At 37.0% G+C, this 15,947-nt stretch overlaps 1 protein-coding gene across 8 annotated transcripts in view; it reads left to right on the top strand.

Annotated features, from left to right (window-relative positions):
- Window positions 1–15,947, top strand: part of EPB41L1 (erythrocyte membrane protein band 4.1 like 1) — a 196,772-nt gene that overhangs the window by 16,935 nt on the left and 163,890 nt on the right. For all 8 annotated transcript variants that reach the window (XM_058174661.1, XM_058174663.1, XM_058174660.1 and 5 more), the window contains one exon: window positions 4,617–4,673. The gene's annotated coding sequence lies outside the window, so the exon portion shown is untranslated. The remainder of the gene's footprint in view (window positions 1–4,616; window positions 4,674–15,947) is intronic.

The raw sequence follows: 15,947 nt of genomic DNA, 5'->3' as shown, positions 1-15,947 counted from the left end.
CTTCCTTGCAGATAGAAGGACATTTATATTTTCAGTGATAATTAGCTGTAGCAAGGACAACCCCAAAATGTAATTAAACCAATAATCAAACAGTATTAATCTAGGGTAACAAATCAGTGCAAGTCAGATCATTTATGAAACAAGAGATTCAAGGAATGTTTGAAGTTTCATTTTAAGAAATGATGTCATATTAATAGTACCTGGACCAGGCAAACATCTTTGGTCATGGAGGTTGTGTTGTCTTCAACATTGATGATGCAACCAAAAAGGCTCTACTGATTGACATTCTTGCTCCAAGGAAAAAGAATTTGGAGCTTTCTCTTGCTGAATTCATTTGACGAAGGAACATAAGGCAAAGAGGAAGAATATGTCCTGATTGTAATTATATCCTAGAATATTTACAGTTCTATACTGTAGCTACATTAAGAGGGTGCCTTATATATTGCCTATGATTGGTTGCTATATTAGTTCACACTGTGACGATTGCTCCTTCTGCCTGTGAACTAAAACTTTGCTGGCCTTGTTTAAGTAGTAGAAAGTATTTGTATTTAAGTTTCTATCTTATAATTATTTGGAAATGACTAGAGAAAATTACTCCCAAACTACTTGAACAAATTATTAGGCGAGAAAGAAATTTGCAATGAAAGCTGGTACTTATTTAATTACAAAAGTTTAGCCCAGGTATAATTTGGAGCAGTGGTGGGTTGCCTCCGGTTCGGACTGGTTCTATAGAACCAATAGTAAAACCGGTGGGAGGCTCCGCCCACTGACCCGAAGGTCATCCAAAGTGATCTGCGCATGCGCAGAAGAGCACATGCAGGCACGATGCGAACCGGTAGTAAAGGTAACTAGAATCTATCTCTGATTTGGAGGCATGATACCTTTTGAACTGAATTTATTGAATTATTTTTAAGGAGTGAAACATAAGATAATAATTGGAGCATATCTGAACATGTAAACAAAAATAGCTCTGTCAAAAAATTACTAGTACGACATATTTTTCAAATTTCAGCTCATGTAGAGAGGCTCTTTGCTTAAGTCTTGTTAAAAAGTGGAGTAAGCAGGTAATTCATGATCATTAGTAGAAGGATGTTTTCTAGCTTTGCTGTGGGCTGTTTTCAGAAGAGAAAAGGCTGCTTCAGCTGCAAAGCTGCTACATATTTAGGCATTGAAACAAATCGACGTATTTAGGAATTGAAGCAAATCGGTCAAGAAGTAAACAGGCAGATTTTAACTTTTTTTTTTTTAGTGATACATGTAGACTACATAAATCAGACAACCACTAAATGGCAGCAAAGAATTTTCTAAATCCCTTTACTGTTACCTATTGTCCTCCAGACACTATTTGAATTTAAAACTGCTAGACCTAATTGCAATCAGGGCAAGGATTATGGATTTATAGCAGTCTTTTTCAACTTGAACCCTTACAGATGTATTGAACTCCCATAATCTCCTAGCATTGGCTTGAGTAAAATCTGATCAAGAAAGAAAGTTGAAACTATTTTATCCACTGTGATTTATCAGTACTTTTTTGGCGGTATCCTCAAAATCGTGTAACAACAAAATACAAAAATCTCAAGAAAGTGATAGCAGCAGCAGAGGAAAGCAAAGGAAAATACAAGAAAGGACTCTCACACAAATATGAAGATATTTCCTCGGATACGTGACCTGTTTAACTGTCATTACTATTCCTGATTTCCCTGTAAATATTATACTAAGGGAGTGCTGTGGTTGATGGATTGTACTTAGGTATTCTGTGGCTTGCTGCATGGCTGAAGAACTATTTTAATGATGTATTTACTTGTCTTTGTAATGTAGGTTGCTATGTTTTTAAAATACAGTTGGCAGGCTTTGCTTGTAGAGACTCAGGAGAACTGGAATATCAGGACTTGCTGGGCTTGCCAATCAGATAATGACTTGCATTGTACCTTGCTAGTGGTTGATACAACCTTTATATTTTTTGTTTTCCTTTCCACCACTGTTTTAAGTCGAGCATGCTCTGAAATTCTGCAAAAGTGAAGAGTTTGATACTGGGCACAAAATTTGCTTTGTATTTTTCTACTTAAAATATGTTTTTTAAAGCCATCCTCTAGACCAGTGTTTCTTAAATAGGAAGGCAATTTAGGCATACTGTATCATGGGGATAATAGAGCAATTGCTTTGGGGTGGGTTTCACTTACCTGTGCTACCGTTTCGCTCGCGCATTTGCACTCACTTCACTCGTGTGTGTGCCCTGTCTGCGCATGGGCAGAAGCTTCTGCACATGCACAGATTGTATTTGATGATGTCCAGATGGGTGGGTGAAGCCTCCTGCCGCTGCTGCTACCAGTTCCCTCGAACCGGAGCGAACCAATAGCAACTCACCACTGAATTGCTTGTTTGTAAATCAAGGATACAATTTGGGATTGCCATTGCAGAGATACTTGGGTATCTCTAAAACAAGTCTTGGGTAGGTTCTGATTTTTTTTGGTAGAGTAATAAAATTATTTAAGACCACAAAAAGAGGTAATTGGGTAAAAAATTTGAACAATTAGAACAATGAATCAGTGGAACGTCTTGCCTCCAGAAGGCAAGTGGGTGGGTTCCAACACTCAAGGTTTTAAGAAGAGATTGGACAACCATTTGCCTGAAATGGTATAATGTTTCCTGCCTGAACAGGGGGTTGGACTAGAAGACCTCCAAGGTCCCTTCCAACTCTCTTATTCTGTTATTCTTAAAAGTTTGTGAAGCACTGCTCTAGACATTTTGGTTTAAAGTGCCCTGAATACCTGCCCATTTGCTATACTAGCAAAGAGGTAATGCAGATTTAATCCATAACACTGGGACAGCATCCAATTACTATTCTCTGTTTACACTTTTTACATTGCATACACCTATTCTTTGCTTAGTAAACAGTTTACTAAGAACTGAAATGATAAGTATGTCCGGTGGAATATTTTTGCCACTCCCCATAGCTAGCAAAATTAAGGCAGGGTAAATAAGTAATTACCTTTACCCTTTGCAAAAGCAAGACTTCGGAAGTATTAGGTTTGTAAATTGTGTGCTACAGTAACATTAAAAAAGTACGTGATAGTTGCTTTCTGTGTATAGAAACTATTGTATAATGCTGTAGAACAGAGCTGTTAAGGTGACCTTTGCATTCATTTTTCCAAATGTTCACATGGACATTCTTTATTACACATTTACTGTACACCATTTGTAGTAATTACCAGTGTTTGTTCTTTTCTAAGAATACATATTAAGTACATTGGATCTACAGTAGCATGTACTGAATGCTGTTGGATGAATGGAAAAACAGTCGTGATATTGTAGTATAGCAGCAAAGAGAATCACCAGGTATGTTACTGAAAGATATAATCAATGAGAGATATAGTCAATGAAAATGATGCAAATTATGGGTAGTCCTCGGCATTCGGCCACTATTGAGCCCAAAATTATGGTCATAAGTCATGATGGTTGTTAAGCAGGTCATCATGTGACCATGCCTAATTTTACAGCCATTTTTTGCAGCATTTATTATTTGTGGCTCGTGCATTGTAATCTGCAATGCCTACAAGAGGCCAAATACTGCTTTCTAGCATCTCATTGGGGGATACTTGGCAGAAGTAATGCAGTTATATAATAATGAGAAGATAACATATGAACATAAAATTGGAATGTGTGGTGTACTATTTGTTGCCCAGCCTAGAAAAGTACTCGTATGTTGAAAGGTGATCGTTTATGCAGGACTAATAAGTGCTCATGACATTTCTTTCAGCAATTCTGATTGTGAGTGCCTTTACACAATGCAGAGGTACTGTATACCACTTACAATCCTGTTAACAATAAGTGTAATAAGCTGTAGTAAATAGAAGATTGCTAGCATTCAGGCATGATACTGATACGAGTATCCTTGTGTTACATTAGTGTTTCCTCCATAAAATACTTTGGATATTGGTCATATTTGAACATGATAATAAATGAATGGATAGTTGAAAATAATATTTTTTAAACTGTCTTATTTATTATTTTTATTATTATTATTATTATATATTTTACATTTTTGTATATGTATACATGATTTATATATCAGGTAAAGAATATCTTGGGATGACTAAAGATAGACATATTCTAGGTTCTCTACATCAGGGATGGCTGTCACTTTGCTGCTGGTGCTATAATTAAGAGTCATAGTGAATGGAATGATGCAAAGTAGGTTTGCCATGTCATACATATAAGTGAAGTTGGATAGTGGTTTCTCTTTGAAGGGAAGGAGGCATTTTTGAGAAGATAAAACTCAGTTAATCCTATTTTCGTGTTACATTATAATTTCTTACTGAAGTGGTTTTGAGCATTACCAAAACTCCAAGGTCTGTTAATGGGGAATCTTTTGTGTGATTTCAGGATTCCTGACCAAAAAAAAAAAGAAAACTTGTGGAAACATTTGGAAGTCATAGTTAATAGATCATAAAAAATACTCGAGTCACATGAACTCACATATACTGCATGCGATTTATCTTTAACAAATAGGAGACAGGCATGTTAACTATAACAACATCTAGAGGAAACACGATTCTATTATTTCCAAGAACATTGCTAAACATCCTCTATCTTTTCTCTTATTTTCTTTCCTTTAGTGTCCACCAAGCATCTGAACAGAGATAACACAATCTAGGACATTAACTGGAGACTGGGTAAGTATTTAATTGCCCTTTAACTGACCTCTCAATTTCATTTTTTTGAAATGGAATATTACTAACAACAAAAGGTCCAATTTTTCCTTGGCATGTTTTAAAATTTTAGCTACTATTTAGCTACAGATATTTCATAATCTGATAAGGTTTTTCTCAAGCATTGCAAGATAATTTTAGAAACCACCAAAGAACAGTTTATGTTATCTCCAGAGTGAACAGAATTGTATTTGGTGGGCACTGAAATAGTTTTTACTAGGATATCTCTGTTTAGTTTTATCAAAATAAAGATATTTGTGTCAAGGAAGCTACTGCAACTATAGTTAAAGGCAGCAGTTGTTGACTGAAGAATCTGCTCTTTAGTCCAATAAGTTCTACTATAAAAAATAAAACTCTGTCTGCTTCGTGGATGTGCTTGGTGTGAAGATATCATGCCTCAGAGTCACAATAGTTAGGTGTCCACATCTTGTAGTTTTTATTATTTATGTGTCAGTTATCCAAGATTTGATTTGAGATACTAAATTAGCTCAGTTTACATGATTGAATTGATTTGACTTGTCAGTTTGACTGGAAGCATTGATTCAAATTGTTGAATCATTTTGAATACTTAATATATTTTGGGTATGGGCATTTGATGAAGATGTTGGCCTGTTAATTAAAAGTACTTTGATCTTAGGTAGTAATTGTCCATAATTGCATGTGGATTGGTGAACATATTTATTAAGTTTGCAATAGGGAACAATTTCTGATGTTGCACCATATATGGCCACAGTATTATTACACCTGTGTGTGGTGATCACAGTTTTTGGAGATGCTGTCCAGTCCATTGAGGCATTAAGACACAGAGGCAATGGGATTTGCCTCATCAAGACACTGTATTGGAACGTCCTCCATCACTTCCAGTAGCGAGAGAAGGTTTCTACAGTGCTTGCACATACACATAACCCGCCTCTAGTATTTTTTGTAGCTCAAAAAAAAAAAAATGCTAGAAGAGGTTATGAAAGCAGCATTAGCCAAAACAAAATGGCAGCTTCTCTTGACACTGTAGAAGCAGGAGGATCTTTTCTTTGAGAAGATGTTTCCAGGAGGTGCTTCTTATAAAGAGTTGTCAAAATAAAACACCTCTTCAGTGCTTTGTCCAGCTATAATTATTACATAAAACCATTAGTTTTGGTCGCTGCGATGTAAAAAAGATACTGAGACTCTAGAAAGAGTGCAGAGAAGAGCAACAAAGATGATTAGGGGACTGGAGGCTAAAACATAGGAAGAACGGTTGCAAGAACTTGGTATGCCTAGTTTAATAAAAAGAAGGACTAGGGGAGACATGATAGCAGTGTTCCAATATCTCAAGGGCTGCCACAAAGAAGAGGGAGTCGGGCTGTTCTCCAAAGCACCTGAAGGCAGGACAAGAAGCAATGGTTGGAAACTAATCAAGGAGAGAAGCAACCTAGAACTAAGGAGAAATTTCCTGACAGTTAGAACAATCAGTGGAACAACTTGCCTCCAGAAGTTCTGAATGCTCCAACACTGGAAATTTTTAAGAAAATTTTGGATAGCCATTTGTCTGAAATGGTGTAGGGTTTCCTGCCTGGGCAGGGGGTTGGACTAGAATACCTCCAAGGTCCCTTCCAACTCTGTTGTTATATTATATTATTATTGTTTTATATTGAACCTCCCAAGTGATATGTAGGTAGTTGTGTTCTACTAAAGTTCTGGCACTTTGATTCTCTGTGAGGGCTGCTTAGCTGATGAGGCTACCATCCACTAGGATTTCATTTCAAGTAAAACAAAACTGGCAAAATTATCTCATGTTTTATGAGTTTATGCCACTCCCTGGAGCAGGAAAAGCACCTGCTTTCTGAAGGTGAAGCAGTGGCTACCGTCTTGTCAAGGAAAATAAATATTCTTGGGTTTAGGAAGGAATCTATTTCTTGGGAGAATTGTAAATAGGTCTCTAGCATGGATGAAGATAAAATTCAAACGTGTGCCTGAGGGGCTGTCAATTTTTCTCCCTGAACAGCTTGGCTTGTACATTTGTATGAGCAATTTCTGCCTGGCAATTTCACTGAATTTACCTTGTATTATGCAAGTCTTGGTGATTCTTTCTTTCCATCCCCACTTGTTATGATAATGATGTTATCATGCCCTCTGGGGGAAAAAAGATGGACAGAACTGAAATGAAGGAATAGCATTAATCTTTCTCATTTTTCTACACTGACCCACATTTGTCTCTGGTACTGAAGATGATTGAAGCTAGAGCCATACCATTTCTTGCTATCACTTCTTCCCCTGGAGTTCCATTCTCTAATCTTCTCCTACAGTTCCTTAAATCTAAATTTCTGCTTATGTTCAGCAGCTGAAGAGAACTAGAAAAAAATGAGAAGTAAATTTCAGGCCACCTTCCATTTTCTTTGTTAAGTACGTAGGCTAATCATCATGTGTTACACTGAAGTGAACAATATATCCTGGTTGGGAGCCTAAGTTTTGTTTTCTGATATTTTGGAAGGTTATAGAATGAGGTGATATCAGGAGAAGGAGAAAGGCCTTTCCTTCTGCCACAAGGGTAGGAAGGGAAATAGGAAGCTTTGGGTTCAAGGGAGATTGGATAGGGTATTGGGGAGGGACTGTAAAAAAGGGATTAAGAAATGTTGGCTTGTCAAATGCTTACCACTCCTATCTTTAAACCTCACATAAATAAATAAGTGCCCTGCTCTAACAACACAGGGATAGCAGATCTCGGATGATTTGTTGTCAATTTTGACAAACCATAGTGAGATAGTGACTTGTCTCTAAAGTAGGGGTGTCAAAGTTGATTTCATTGAGGGCCGCATCAGGGTTGTGTTTGACCTGGGGGTGGGGGGCTGGGGATAGGCGTGGCTCGGATGGGCATGGCCAGCTCAATGTCACTTGTGTCAGGGGTTTCTTTGGAGGCCCAAGTGCTCTGCCAGCCAAAATGGATTCCCAAGCTCTGTTTTTGCTGGCAGAGGCACGCAGGGTGGGATCCTTTGCTGTTTCCAGGGAAGCCCTGCGGGCCAGATCTAAGCACCCTACGGACCGGATCCACCCCCCGGGCCTTGAATTTGACATCTCTGCTCTAAAGTTTTTAAATGGTTACTCCCTTCTTATTTTCAGCTAGGTCTTTCTGATCTTTGCCTGTGATTGCTTTTTTAAAAAAAATCTATTGATATTAATGTTTTATTTTGCAATGGTTGTCTTTAATAGTGGATTAAATCTTCAGTTTCCATTTCCTGGGGTAACTATGGGCCAACTGGCAAGTTCCTTGGATTTTGCAAATATGTCTACAGTATTTCTAAGTATCTTTTAAAAAATAAATAAGAAAGCAGTACTGCAAAACAAATGCCAGTGTATCTCCAAACCTGTCATTTGTTTCAACATAGTGTGGGGGAGTTGTGTGGTATACAAACTAAATAAATACATTCCAGGGGGTTCTTAAAAATTAAAACAGTGGGTTACAGCAAGCAAACAATAACATCTTTCTACTTGTCTTTCTTATCAAATGGTGTGAGATTTCTTTTTTTTTTACCTGTGTTATTGGAGATTTTGACTAGAAGAAGAAATTAAGATTAGAAGCTGTCAGTAATCTTAGTATACTAATGTAATCCTACAATGCGTAGTTGAGAAGGAGATGTTGTTAGTTGGTATCTTTTGGAGAACACAGTGCATTTTGTTTTATATTGCTCCAATTTCAGGGCATATTGTTGGTGATATTTGTATTTAGTATTTTTCTCCTCTTTGTGTATCAGCATGTTGCATCTGCTGTTGCTGTTTCTATTGATAGTGTATTGATTGTCTTCTATAGTAATTAATACCTTATATTCTACATCTATTGTTTTTGTGGGAGATTTTATTTGTTTTATTTTGTATCTTAGTATTTGTCTAAATGCAAATTGCAAAGTATTTTCCTGCATCTAATATGTGGTAATTTTTGTTCCCCTTTGTTATTTTTTATTAGTTCTGTTTTACTAATATTTCATTAATGTCTGGATTTTTATTTTGTTGCCTGGCATTAAGTTGGGTATTATTAACCAGGGTTCTGTTAAATCTAGTTCTTGTTTAATGACCACAATTGAGATAGCTCTGTCATTAAGTGAAGTGGCAGGTGGGAAAACACATGACCATGAATGTGCTTTCTTTCCCCTGCCCTCCCTCCCCAATTTTTGGAATGCTCACCCCAACATTGAGTTAATTAGCAAGAAGAGAATTAATGTTTGATTTACATTCATTGATGAGAAAGGGATTGCAAGAGAGCAAGTGAGCACACAGTAGGGAATACACATTGAAAGGAATGTGGAGCAGATATCTTCATGTATTCTTGATTGTCTGTATCAAGTACTCTCTTGTAATCAAATCTCTCCACACGGGAGGGGTGGGGGCAGGAGAAAAAAATGGCTCAGATTCAGGAGAGATTCTTCCCCCTCTCCCTGCAGAGCAGAAAGAATGCATAAACAAATTTGGGGGGGGAGGAGGAAAAAAAGGAATCTCTGTTGACAGTCCCAACCGCCTCAGAGCAGAGTGATTGGAAAAGAGGGGATTGCAAGAAAACAAGCAGGCAGACAGTGGGAAGCGGGTAGCACACTTAAAACTCCCAGCTTCCACATTTCTTTCGATGTGTATTCCCCATCATGTGCTTGTTTACTCGTTATCTTCTCCTCCCCAAACACTCCACTCTCCAAGGGGGCAGGCAAACAATAGGTAAGGTACAGGACAACAGTATTAACTGGCAATTATGTGACTGAGGGATTCTGAGTAGTTCATAAATATAGGCGTTGGTCATAACATTATTTATGTCAGCACTTGTAACTTAGAATAGTTGAAGGCAGTTGGTAAACAGTGTGTACCTGTATGCTTTTCTTTTGCTTTGTTTACATTGAGATAAATTCTAGAGACTTGCTTGTGTGTTGGTATAAGGATCTTGATTTTTTTTATTATTATTGTTGGACTGGATTTGGATTTAATTCTTGGAAGGGTAAGTTTTTAGTAGTTTAATGGTGCAGTGTGTGGCTAACACATATCCTTGATTACATTGTAATTTGCTGTTGTATAAGAAATATCCTGGTGATAGAACTAGGTGTTTGGAATGGCAATCGTATTTAATAAGCTTCAGAAATTATTTTTTAATTAATAATTTTAAAAACTAATACAAACTTAAAAGAAAAAAAGAAAAACAATATGAAAAATAATATATGGTAGTAAAGAAAAAGAAAAAATATGTAAAGAATTGACTTCACTCTTCACCATAACAGATATAAATGCTTCTCTTAATATGCAACAAACAATCACTTCTTCCCATGTTACATCTCTTATAAACAAATTCTTAAGGCCTCATTGTTTCAATGCTGATCAGCAAAATTCAATTAAGGGTCACTAAACATAACTTATCTATTTTAACCTTGATCAAATAAATCATCTTTCTTTTATCTTTAACAAACTTGATCTTCAGTCTTTCAAATAATATTCTAGAACTTGACTTGTTTACATTTTTTCTTTGTCACATCTCATAAAATTCCAAAGCTTTAACAAGCTTCCGGTAAGAAATTTACTTTGAAATAATTTAATATACTTCAAATTTTACCAGGCTATAGTATGCATAATAGCTAGGCTATGGGTGTCAAACTTGCTGTGTCATGTTGCCATCACATGATGTTTTGCGATGTTTTTCCCATTCGCAGAGTTGGGGTGGACGTAGCCTACGCGTGACGCATCTGGCCTGCGGGCCACCAGTTTGACACCTCCGCCGTAGGCTAAAAATAAAATTCTCCAGTTCTTGAAAGATATTGTAATGGAGTGTCAGTTGCTCTTTATCTGTATTTTTTTTGGAGGGGGGAGCGGGAATAATTTAATTGTGTATGAACAAATGTGATTGATTGATCTGTCTGACTTACTCAGTAAATCCATACACAGCCTGTTGACAGGTTATATCCAGCTACTTATAGCAACACAATCTATTTTGTTTTATAAAACTTTTGTTTCTGCACTCTTCATCCCTTTGTATATTAGCTTTGTTTTGTTACCATAGCCTGCATTCATTATGTGTGAGATTGACATTATTTCCATAGTGGTTTATTGTTGACTAACAACCATCAAGTCCTAATTTCTTTCAAGTTCTGTGTAGCACCTTGGATAGCTCCATGGGAATTCAGGCTGAAGTTCCACTGAATACACCTTCAGTGTTGCTTTACAAATAAACAGCATGATGGAAACTTAAGCACAGTTCAGTTTAGTTCTTAGACCAGTTGATTTCTGTTCATCTCTCTAGAAGGGACACTTCTCTCTGGTAAAGGAGAAAGAGCTATAATATTGAGAGAAAGATGATAACTGAGACAAAATTGGTTTCATGCATAAAGTGCAGAATCAGTCATGACCAGTTATTTTATAGATTATTTTTACACAAATAATGGCTTATCATAGTGTGTTAGTCAAAGGATAACAGTGAGCTCTATTCTGTTAGATAGGACACAGAAAGACATGGCTTTGATGTAGAACAATGTTAAGGGAAATGGCTAAACTAGGAAACTGCCTCTCCAGTCCTAAGGTTTCACTATTTTATTCTCAGCCTCCGGATGGGTAGTATAATTTTGGAGCTATAACAAGTTATCTATTTTGAGCTTGCACTTTTCACAGATTTAACATTGCTGCCTACTGGTTAGTCTCCCCCAATGAAATATTGCAGGATTACAGAATGCCAGGGTGATGGAGGCTGTAGCAATTGTGGCAACACAATCTGGTTGGATTCATGGTCTAAACACTTCCAAAAATTGGAAAAGTCTGAAGATATATTCACATATTTTTTCCAAATCTTTGAAAAAGGACACTACAAATTTAGTTTTCATTGTTCTGTTTTGAATAAGCAGTTGAATACAAAACCCAGGGGAGAAATCCAATAGGTTCTGACAGGTTCTGGAGAACCGGTAGTGGAAATTTTGAATAGTTCGGAGAACCAGCAAATACCATCTCTGGATGGCTCTAGAATGGAATGGGAATGGGGATTTTGCAGTATCCTTCCCCCAGAAATGGGGAGGGAATTTGGATTTCACAACTGGCTCAACCTTCTCCTCTTAATTTTGTCTTTTATCTTTGTTTTCATAATGTGCATTACCCCAACCAAGTGTCATCCCCATATATTGATCAGAGTGTCTGGGAACTCTAGAATTTTAGTCTTAAAATAACACTGGAAAAAAATGATTGTCTTCTGTTTTCTTGTTTTAGTTTTTGCTCTTTTTTTTTTCTTATTATCCTTGGTAGTTTCTACTACCTGAATTTTCAAATTTTGAAAAACTGTCTTAAAAAAAATTATTTATCCTGGGTTTTTTAAGTGTTTTTTTTAAATAAAATAAATCCCATGGTAACCATTTTTCATCTTCATTTTATGTATTAAGCCACTGTCCAGTCCATATCAATGAATCTTTTAATATTTCTAAAATTGCAATTGACTGATGGTATCTGTAGATCAATGCACTTCTCCGTCAATGCAGTCTTCTTTTCCTTGATCTCAAGTGAAATAATAATTTTAATGGGTTGCATTGAAAAAAAAAATCCATTCCTGCAGTCAAGGGTATGAAGAAAGTCTGTACACAATAGCTCTCCTATCCGCTTTTTCTGTTCTTCAATCAGATACCAAAACAATTTTGTTTTCACAGCTTCTCCTTTATCTGCTATTGCCATATTCACATATAAATTAAAGTCCTCTTTCCTAAGCCCTTGGCTTCAAAGTTTTAATGTTTTTTTAGTTTTCCTTTGCAGCATAGGGAAATGCTGTATTTTTATTCATTTTCTGTGGACTTAATCTATTGTTGCCACTATATTGCCAATGTGATGATTGGCTGTCATTTATTTGGCTGGGTTCAGTTACTGTGAAAGTTGCAAGTGGCTAAATGTTAGTAACACAAAAATACTTTATACAGATGCTTTTAATTGTATTTACTTATTTTGTTTTCTGATGCTAAGCATTGACTGGTATTTGAAAACTATTTGATTTATTGGGATTTTTTTAAAACCTTAAAATAGGTGAGCTAAATGTCACACATAATGTTTTTATTCACCTGAGCAGCCATGGGATTTTAGGAAAAATAGGATTGCTATTTGTACATAGGTGGTAGTTGTGTTAATTAAGATTTATACTGTAGTTTTCATCTGCTTCCCATATTAAATTGGATTAAATTCTGCCATCACTTTTCAGCAATCATGGTTTGTGGGAGGGGCAGGTGACGGTCCAGTGGGCCATAAAATAGAACCAGGAGACCGCATGTGGTACCAGGCCACAACTATCCTTCTTAAGGATCAAATCATTCTGATATCCAAGTTACAAAATACATGTCAAACCCCGGACCAGGGTTTGCCATACCTGGGAGAGGGACCCCTGCACAGGAGATGAGTGGTGGGAAGGCTGCAAATGGCAAGAAACGTGGAGCTGACAAACAGCTGATCCTGACTGAATGCAAGCTGACCAACGAGTAGCCGGATGAGTCTGCCGGCAGCCCGACAATCATCTGATTGGGCCTGCCAGATGGTCAGCTGCTCCAGGAGCAGACGGGCGTGGCTCCAGCCTTCATATTCCTTAATTTTTTGTTGACGGAACTCACTGTGTGCTGAGCATCCGGCTTATTAAACCATTTGGAACCTGAAGCAAGTGGCATTCTGATTGTGGTTTAAATCCGGAGCTTGGATCTTTGAGAATATGTTGTTTCTTAAGAGCTTCTTTAATCTACTGTAACCCTAGACTAAAAGAACCAATGTTTCTATCCACTAGCTTTTAAAAAATAATGTTATTATAAGCAATATAATTCTTCATTTATTTACAGCAGCTGGCTGGTTGTTTAATGCTGGACAGAGCATTTAACAGCTTCTTCATTTCATTCCCAAAATAAATAGGTCTGGCTAAGAAATGTTAACTATTCTAGCAAAACAAAAAGGGAACTGACTATCACTGTAAGTGCAAATCAGTTCCCCAAAGAAACAAGCATCACACATAGCACCAACTATTCCTTTGGCTGACTTGAACAGCAATGGTCGTCTTTCTTCCTTTCCCAATGGCATCTTCAAAATTATACAACAAGCACAGCCCTTTCTTACTTTCTTGATGTTCAGAATTGACACATATACACTTTGAACACTTTTGGGTGCTGTCCAACTCTATTGTTGTGGCATTTAGTTTAACAGAATATGCTTATTTGACATAGTGGTAAACATGGTGCTCATTCATTCTGGGATGTCTGCTTTTTATAAATGCTCAGAATTTTGAGAGTGAAGCCATTGAAACGGACTCTCTGGTAATGGAATTAAACCCCAGACTCTTTTGAAGCTGTTGATGTTTCCAATACATATTTTGGAGGGATTTTTCATTTGTGGAACCTGTGGAGAACTTAATAGAAAACTTTCAGCCTTTGGCTATGCTAAGTGAGTTGTAGGCATAACATATTTTGAAGGTGCCAGTTTGGGCAGCATTATTGCCATAAAATAAAATGAGTTGTGCACAGAAGAGAGAGGACATTTGCACGGATGGTGCCCAAAATAGTGTTATTTAATAGTATCTCTAATAATCCACTTGGTACAGGTAGTCCTCAAGTTATGGACACAATTGAGCCCAAAATTTATGTTGCTAAGTGAAACATTTGTTAAATGGGTTTGCCCCATTTTACAACTTTTCTTGCCACAGTTGATAAGTGAATCATTGCATTTGTTAAGTTAGTAATACGGTTGTTAAGTGAATCTGGATTCTCCATTGACTTTGCTTGTCAGAAGGTCGCAAAAGCTGATCAGATGACCCCAGGACACTGCAGCCATCTTAAACATGAACCAGTTGCCAAGCAGCTGGATTTTGATCATGTGACCATAGGGATGTTGCAACAGTCCAAAATGTGAAAAAACAGTCATAAGTCACTTTTTCCGACCCCATTGTAACCTTGAATGATCACTAAATGAACTGTTGTAAGTGAGGACTACCAGTACTAGAAGAAAACCCCTCATTAGTCCAACATTTTAAGAGGTACCTGTACTATTTCCGTTGTGCTTATTTTGCTGCTTTGATGTCCTTATTCTGCCCTTATTCATAGAATCATAGTTGAAAGGAGCCATCAAGGCATTTAAGGATCAGTGCAGGAGTCCAAATTAAAACATCCCTGACAGGCGGCTGTGTAGCCTTTGACTAACCACATCCACTGAAAAGGAGCCTTTCACCTTTGCTTGATAATTGGTTCCGTTGTCAAACTACTCTTACATTTAGGAAGAGTTTTCTAACACCCAGTCACAATTTTCCTTTCTGTTGTTAAAATCATCATTCAGTGTTCTCTGCCATAGATGACAGCTCTTTAGCTTCTTCTTTGTGCCATTCTTTCAGGTATTTGAAGACCACGGTCACGTTCCCTTCTTTTCAAGATTCTCAAGTTCCTTCTCTCTCTCTCTCTGCAGGATTTAATTTCTAGTTCTTTAGTCATACTCATCCTCCATTTGAAACGCTCCCAGTTTTTCTGAATCGTTCTTGAAATGTGGTGCACAGAACTTGACACAATAATCAATGTACTGTAGGTTCTGAGTAGTGAAAAAGACAGAAGAAAGTTTATGTTCAGTGATTTGCAAACTATATCTTTCATGATGCAACCAAACACGAATTGCCGTTTCTGCAGTTGTGTCACACGGCTGACCAATGTTCAGACTGCAGTCCGTTACTTTGTATGTTTCATATTGTTGCTGCTGTTTTCCCTTATTGCATATTGTATTCTTTTCTGTTATCTATTTCTACTTCAGTTATGTATGTCTAGAACTATATTACACATTATAGCTATTGGGTGATTCAAAGTCACAATATATATATAAATTAATACTTTTTCTTAGCATTTCTCTTTCTCTAGTTTTGATATACTTCTTTGTGGGTAATGTTTTCTTCACAGTATTTTTCTTTTTTCACAGTGATTTTTGATTCACCATAGGTGAATCCAGCAGTTTGTGCTGGAGTAAATGTGCTGGAAGTGGGAGCACAATATAACACTTGGTGCCAAGATATTTTCTTTAATTTTCCCCCTCGTGCATATGAGATATTTTCTATGGGTTCTTGAATATATCAAGATAAATTGTGCTGTTGAGTGAGTTTCTACTCCTACAGACAAATTGGGTGAGCTAGTGGAGATGGGACACTGATTCCTGCTGCTTCTCTTCTTTGATATGTCTTGTTCTTTGCTCTTCTTTTATATGACTTGCATTAAGACTAGAATAAGAGGTTTACCTACCTTCTTAATGTAAATTATTTTCTGCTCTTCTATGAAA

Source organism: Ahaetulla prasina, chromosome 3 (assembly GCF_028640845.1).
Source record: "Ahaetulla prasina isolate Xishuangbanna chromosome 3, ASM2864084v1, whole genome shotgun sequence".
NCBI lineage: Eukaryota > Metazoa > Chordata > Lepidosauria > Squamata > Colubridae > Ahaetulla > Ahaetulla prasina.
Note: the sequence above shows the minus strand (reverse complement) of the source record. Positions and strands in the feature narration are given on the sequence as shown.